Consider the following 8,544-nt stretch of genomic DNA (forward strand, 5'->3'; position numbering starts at 1 on the left):
AAATTGTTGAATATAAATCCTAATATTTATACAAACATATTTTAAGAAGTTAAAATATAGAAAAAAAAATGAACGTTTTAATCATAAATTATTTACAAAAAGAAATATGAGATATTTTTAATTACAAAATATTTAATATTTTTTATTTAACATCTTTCTTTAACATTCAAAGTAATAATTTTGAAAAAATACAGGCAAGAAATAATAATAATAATTATTATTATATTTTAAATATATATAAACGGTGAGAGAGAGAGAGAGAGAGAGAGAGAGAGAGAGAGAGAGGGGGCAGGGAGGGAAGAACGGTGGTGTTGCGCTGTTCATGCTGCTCTCACGCACCGTTTTATGTCGTTTTGCGACCACGGTGGGGACCACTAACGCTAAGACCTTACATAATACACTTCATCCCCCCCTCACTCTCTCTCTCTCTCTCTCACTTCGCATCTCCTCACCCACTTCCGGACAAATTTTCTTTCATCAGCCCCCGCCCCACAACCCCATCTTAATTCTCTGTAAAAGAGGAATATTTGTAATTTTTAATAACCAACTCCAAATAAAGAAATAAACTGCATCGAAAAATAATATATGTGAATAAATAAATTTCAATCATAATTATCAACTATAAATCTAATATACAATGTAATATGAAAATACATATATATATATATATATATATATATGTCTGTCTCTATTACGGCAAAACACCTGATGAGGTAGAGTTGATTTTGGCGAAGGTGGGAAGGTTTGGGAGCAGAAGTGAGAGGTTGATTGCGGGAAAAGAAGAGAAGTTGGGGGCGGGCTTGGCAGTGTTACTATTACCATATGAGAGTTGGGTCTTTGTCAGTGACATGCTAACACAAAAAGGGGTCGAGGTCCTCTGCCCGACTCTGCTTTCCGTTTTGTTCGGTTGCCATGAAATGCAAGCTGGTTTTCACGTCAAGGCATCTTTCTTTTTTTATTTTTTTATTTTTTTATTTTTTTAGAAAGAGGGCGGCACCTCCTATTATTTATTGATTTACACTCACTTTTGACGGAGAAATACAACGGCAAGTATTAGGAGATTATAGATAAAATAGACATAAAAAAACTTCTCAAAACAACACCAACAACTAACCAAAATAGAATTACAAATTCAAATAAAACTAAATAAGAAACAAATCTAAACAGACCTAACAAAAAATAAACATAAAAAAATAATCTAAAATAAAAAAAAATCTAAACTAATCAATCAAAAATCGAAAGGATGAACTAATGACGAAAGGAAGTGAGACCTAATCTATCCATTCAAATGATATATTTCAGAGAATGTGGTAAAAGATGTTATTCTTCACATTGTTTATTGTTTTTCCTTCTTTAGCAAGAAAATCAACCACACTATTGTCTTCCTTATATTGATAGATCACCATGAAGTTCACTCATTCTAACTCTACCACGAGGTCTTCTCAAAAATCTCAAAGATACCACAAGGTACATGTACCTTTTCGGAACCAATCAACAACAATTTTCAAGTTACTTTCAATAATCATATTAAAATAATGAAATCGTTTGCATAAACGAATTTCTTTCAGGATTGCTTTTAATTTCACACTATTGTTTGTACCATTGTCAAAGAAGAGTGAAATATGAAGGAGACTCATGAAAACAAACTAAACTGTTTGAGTTCGCCTTTATCTCTCCATATATATATATATATAAAGAAATTCAACTCTCCCAAATTTTAATAAAAGGGCATAAATTTTGGTTTAAATTTTTAAAAATTTTATTGTACTTTTAAAATTTTAAAAAAGAAAATGCAAACAACTTTTAAATTTTTTTTAAAAAAAGGCAGAGTAAACTTTTTATAATCGGCAAAAAGTACTAAAAATCATTTGGAAGATAAATGTCCCAAACATCTTTGTCAAGTAAAAAAGTTCAATTAAACTTCCATTTTTTTGTTTTTAAAAATATGAGGAAGGTCAATTGCTATTATTTTTTTATTTTATATTATTTTATATAAAAACTTACATAAAATGTCTCACTAAATAATAAAATACTTTTTTTTTTTTTAAAAGGCGACACCTCCATTTATTTATTGATAACCCCTCATTTTTGGCGGAAGAATACCGTGGTTACAAGACAATCAATGGGAGATAACAAAAGACAATACATTAAAAATCTCTCAAAGAACAACCCCAACATCCAGCAAAAAACCGGGATACAAGACCAAACAAAACAAAACAAAACAAAACAGGACCTACAAAACCAACCTCACGCAACAAAATACATATATGGCGAAAATATGAATAAATTTTTTAAGTATTCTATTCATACATTTTATTTATCGCATTCGATAATCATGTCATCACCTCACAAATTTTTATTTGTTAATATATATATGTTGTGGAAATCGAGTATAGGATACACAGCGGAATAATTAAACTTGCAACAAATGATAAAGCACAACATTCATAAATAACTAGAATTCTGAAAGCAAATAGAGAGAGCAACACTTTTTTTTTTTTAAGAAGGGCGACACTTCCATTTATTTATTGATAAACCCTCACTTTTGGCGTAGGAATACTGTGATTACAAGATAAACAAAGGGAGAAACAAAAGACAAAACTTTAAAGGTCTCCCAAATAACAACACCAACATCCATCCAAAACAGGAATACAAGTCCAATTGAAACAAAATAAAACAAGGACCTACAAAACAAATATCACGCAACAAAACAAATAAAAGATAAATAACATAAAACATAGACCAAAACCGACACAAAATCAACTAAACATATCTCATATAAGTTGTATCCATCTTCTCCAATTTATACAACCCATTGATAACTCTAAGGAGTTGACTACTATTTGTAAACAAACTATTCCTCCCCTTAGTACCTTGACAAGCCGAGCCAAGGCATCTGCAACTTTATTTCCTTCCTATACCAATGCTTTATCGAAAAGTCTACTCCCTCCAATAAACCAATCAGCTGCTCCCAAAAATCTCATAAATACCACAAGGAACACCTACTTGATCTCATCCAATTTATAACAATATTCGAATCACATTCAATATCAATACTAGTATGACTCAAATGTTTTCAAATCTTTATTCCCTCCAACACAACTCTCAATTCAGCTTCATTATTTGAACAAGAACCAAAATATTTTGAAAAACCAAACACAAAAGAACTTGTATGGTCTCTAAGGATGCCATCACCACCCACCGGCCCTGGGTTCCCCAAACTACTCCTGTCCAAATTTAGTTTCAAACTCCCTTGCTCTGGTTTTAGCCATCTGACACATTGCATAGTTTTAATTCTTTTATTCACAATTTGCACTTTCAAATTCTGCAATATTCAAAAATCAGCATCCTTTAACTGAGTTATTCCTGTCATGTTCCTGCTCAAAACCCCCACCCAATACTTAATGGACAGGCACACATCTATACTACTCTCCAATTTCCCTTTAGTTCTAGCCACACAACTTCTTCTCCACAGCCTCCAAACTACTAAACAAGAAATCAAACCCATCAATGATCTTAATTGAGAAAATCTAGAAGCCATATTAAACCACATTTGGACTTTTTCTTTCCAACTTTGTTGTCTAAGGAAAGGAACACAAACCTCCACCGAAACCTTCCTCCAAACCTTAATAGCGAGGTCTCCTTTATTTAACACATGCTCCATATCTTCTGGATGCCTCATCTTACAACAATTACACGCCGAAGCAAGCGAAGCCCCCACCCTTCTCACCTTTTCATCAACACTTAAGCACTCAAAAGCGGCCTTCCACATGCAGATAGCAATTTTCTTCTGTAACTATTTATTCCAAACCCACTTTGCCCACTCAAACTTTGGAGCTCTAACTCTGATAACATCCCATGTAGACTTTGTATTAAAGCAACCATCCTTTTCCGGGAGCCATAGCAGTATGTCCAAAGAGTTTCTAAGATTTCCCACCTTTTCCATCACTTCTTCTACTTTATTATACCCCAAAATCCTCTACAAATTTTCCACATCCCACGCATTATTGATAACCAAATCTTTTAATCTGATATGCGAATGTGCACCATTTGGACACTCTGCAAACAAAGGCTCCGAACCTAGAAACTTATCATACCACAAATTTACATCTCCTTTTCTAACCTTCCACTTAAATTTACTTAACAATTCAGGCATACCCTGCAGAACTTTCCTCCAAAAGGAAGAATTCGATCCATGAGGTCTGCAAAGAGCAATATGTCCTCCTTTCATATATTTAGCTCTAAAAAATCTAGCACATAAAGAATTTTGAGTTAATAAATGCCAACCAAACTTCATGAACAAAGACCATTGCACTTTTGAAATGTCTCTTACTCCTATGACCCCCTCTTCTACAGGAACACACAATTTCTTCCAAGCCCTCCATTTCTTTTTTTCTCCTATGACCCCCTCTTCTACAGGAACACACAATTTCTTCCAAGCCCTCCATTTTTATTTTTTATTTTTTTCCGTTCTTAAAACCCCAGAAAAAAGAAGCAAACATACTTTGTATGTTTTTTATCACCAGTTTCGGTACATTTAGAACAGCTAACATATGCAATGACATACTCGACAACACATGTCTCAACAAAACTAAACGACCTCCTTGAGACAACAGTCTACTTTTCTAGCCCTCAAGTCTCTTACTTATTTTTTGAATTAAAAGGTCAAAATGACAGCCCTTCAATTTACCATCCACTATTGGCACACCCAAATACGTAAAAGGAAATTTCCCTTCACTAAAACTAGTTTCTTGAAGAATTTCTCCCTTCCTCAGAACACCCAACTTTTTTGAGAAAAAAAATAGCTGATTTATCTTTATTCACCCTTTGGCCAGTCTAGTTTTCATACTCCTTAATCACCTCTATTATCTGTCTAACAAATTTTTTTCCAGCATTACCATATATAACAACATCATTCGCGTACATTAAATGTGATATAATAGGTGCACCACACAGATGTGCAAACAATAAAATCCACTTCTCAGACAGCTTTTCTTGAACTAATTTAGGAAAAGCTTCTTCCATGATGATGAAAATATACGGCGACAACGGATCCCCTTACCTCAAGCCCCTTTTTGACTTGAAGAAACCTCTATAAGTTCCATACAACATGACAGAAAACCAAAGAGTAGAAATACAATTCTGAATCAACTTACAAAACCAGTATGGAAAACCAAAAGCATGGAAAATCTAATCTACCACCTGTCACTCCACTCGATCATACACTTTGCTCATATCAAGTTTTAACATTATATTACCTCCTCTCACCCACTTATATAATAATTTTGTCATCTCTTGAGCAAGCGTTATATTTTCAAAAATGCTCCTCCCTTTCACAAAAGCACCTTGTTCTAAAGATATTAAATCACCCATCACCAACAAAAGCTTACCAACAAGGATTTTGGAAAAAATTTTATAGATTACGTTACAAAGGCTTATTAGCCAAAATTTATCAAAAGATTGAGGATCCTTTACTTTAGGAATAAGCACTATGTAAGAGGAACAAAAATACCTAGGCAACATATCACCTCTGAAGAATTCTCTTACCGCATCCATCACATCATTTTTAATAATCCTCTAACAGGTAATATAAAAAGAAGACCCAAACCCATCCGGTCCCGGGCTACTATTCACAGAAATAGAAAAAATAGCTTCATAAACCTCCTCCTCAGTCAATCCTTGCCTCAACCGACTTATAAAATCGTCAAAAACCACCGAATGGATAAGACTATCCAGATTTGACCTTTGCATTGAACTATTTTGCCACAAGAATTGCTCAAAATAATTCACAGACTCATCATGGACCATCTGCATATTTTCCAACACCAACCCATCAGGGAGCACCATTGAATTTACACAAGAGTTATGCCTTTTTGGCGTCATCATAGCATGAAAAAACTTTGAATTCTGATCACCATCAATCAACCATTACAACTTTGCTTGTTGTGCCAACCTAGCCTCTTCCCTTTTATACCAAACCTCCAATTCAGCCTTAGAAACAAGGAACTCTTCTTCAACTGATTCTGAGTACTCTGTTTGTAGTACATACTCATATTTTTCCACCCTTTCCTCCAACTCTTGAATAAAACCACCAACACACCCACCCTTTCCTCCAACTCTTAAAAATCTAAGGAAGGTCAATTGCTTTTATTTTTATTTTAAATTATATATTTTATTTATAGCATTTGATAATCATGTCATCACCTCACAAATTTTTATTTGTTAATATTTGTTGTGGAAATCGAGTATAGGATACACAGCGGAATAATTAAACTTGCAACAAATGATAAAGCACAACACAATTCATAAATAACTAGAATTTTGAAAGCAAATAAAGAGAACCACACGACAATATATGTGGTTCAGCAAAGCCTATGTCAATGGGAGCAATCAGCATAAGAATATTTCTAAGAAATATGGAAGTACACAATACACTTCACCCAATGATCTCTCTATATAAAAAATATGTCATGAATGACCTATATAACAATCCCTTAGAGGTTTCCCTCCAAACACCCAACCACCCCAACATTCCAATTCAAAATTCAAATTCTTTCTCACTGCCCAGATACACTCATCGACGAGAACAGGACACTCGTTGACAAGACAAAGAAAGCCACTCGTCAGCTAGTAAGATCACTCATCGATGAGTCTTCACATTTCTGATTTCTTGCTCTCAGTATCTCAGAAACTCTACAATTCCCAGCCTCTTAGTATTTACTCATCGACGAGTATAGGGTACTCGTTGACAAGTCCCTGTTGTGCAGCACCAATGTAATCCATATACTTTTCTTCTTCCTTTTTTTATGAGCCCCAATAAGTATAAGAGTCACACATACAAATACTACAATCTCCACCTTGCCAATCATACGCTTCATAGAAGAACCTGAAAAACATATCTAATTGCTCCACCTTGATCTTGGAACGTTTGGTTAGGTTTGTCTCCCTTCTATCACTTGGATACATAGAGCAAGTTCAAGTAATGCTTGAACTTTTCACTAGTAACCGACTTTGTCAAAATATCCATTGCATTTTCAGACGTGTGAACCTTCTCCAATACAAGCTCACCCAAAGTAATCAACTCCCGAACCCTGTGGAACCTCACATCAATATGCTTGGTTCTAGCATGATACACTGGATTCTTCGCTAAGCAAATAGCATTCTGACTATCACAACACAAAAAAACCCTTTCTTGCTCTAAGCCCAGCTCTTTGACCAAACCGGTAAGCCATAAGGCTTCCTTTGCAGCTTCAACAACTGTCATATATTCAACTTCAATTGTGGATAATGCCACCAGAGATTAAACCATGGATATCTAACATATAGGTCCTCCTACAGGGGTAAAATCATAACTCATTGTAGACCTTCTGTCATCCATATATATCCCCTACATAATCAGCATTTACAAATCCCATGACTGAAGGATTACCTTGTTGCTTGTCGAATATGATGCCACATCCCAATGTACCCCGTAAGATCTGAAGATCCATTTAACGAATTCCAAATGTTGTTTTCCTAGATTAGAGAGAAACTTACCCACCACACTCACAACATGTGCCAAGTCTGGCTTCGTACACACCATGGCATATATTAAACACCCCACGACACTAGCATAGGTGACCTTTGACATGTCTTGGATATCCTCATTCATACTCTGCAATAGACAACTTAAAATGACTTGCTAGATAGGTGTACACACTAGTTTTTCATCAACCATGCTAAACCTCTCCAACACCTTCTATACATAATTGCCTTAAGATAACTATAACCTCCCTGTAGTTCTGTCCCAGCGAATCTCCATCCTGAGTATTTTCTTAGCTCAACCAAGATCTTTCATGTCAAACTCTTTATGCAACAACAGCTCCTTTAACCAATTTACCTCTATTAAATATTTTGCAGCTATCAACATGTAATTGACATACAATAACAAAAAAATAAGAGAACCATCATCAAGCTTATTCACATACACGCAACAGTCATACTTACACCTTTTTTAGCCTATCTTCATCATATAGGAATCAAATCTTTTATACCATTGCCTTGGAGACTGTTTCAACTAGTAAAGAGATTTCTTCAACTTGCAAACTAAGTTTTCCTTCCCTGTTTCACTGAATCCCTCCGATTGTACCATATAAATTGTTCCTCTAAGTCACTATGAAGAAATATCGTCTTCACATCCATTTATTCCAAATGAAGATCATAATGGGTTACCAACCCCAGCACTATCCTGATAGAAGTGTGTCAGACCATAGGTGAAAAGATCTCATCATAGTCTATTCCTTCCTTCAATGAGTACTATTTGCCATTGACCGTGCCTTCAATTTTTCTCCTTCCTTTTCTGAAATTACTTCCTTCTTCCTATATACCCATTTGCAACCTATCGATCTCTTCTGTTGACCTTATTGGTCATATCCCGTTTTGATTATGAAAAATACTTTGATATTTAATCGTTGATGAGTTTGTGTGTAGGACTAATCAAAAGTGTGATATAGTGCAAGCAAATGAGTTTAAAGAAGACGAAGACTCAAAATGTTTATTCATTGT

This window comes from Malania oleifera, chromosome 4 (genome assembly GCF_029873635.1).
Source record: "Malania oleifera isolate guangnan ecotype guangnan chromosome 4, ASM2987363v1, whole genome shotgun sequence".
Classification (NCBI taxonomy): domain Eukaryota; kingdom Viridiplantae; phylum Streptophyta; class Magnoliopsida; order Santalales; family Ximeniaceae; genus Malania; species Malania oleifera.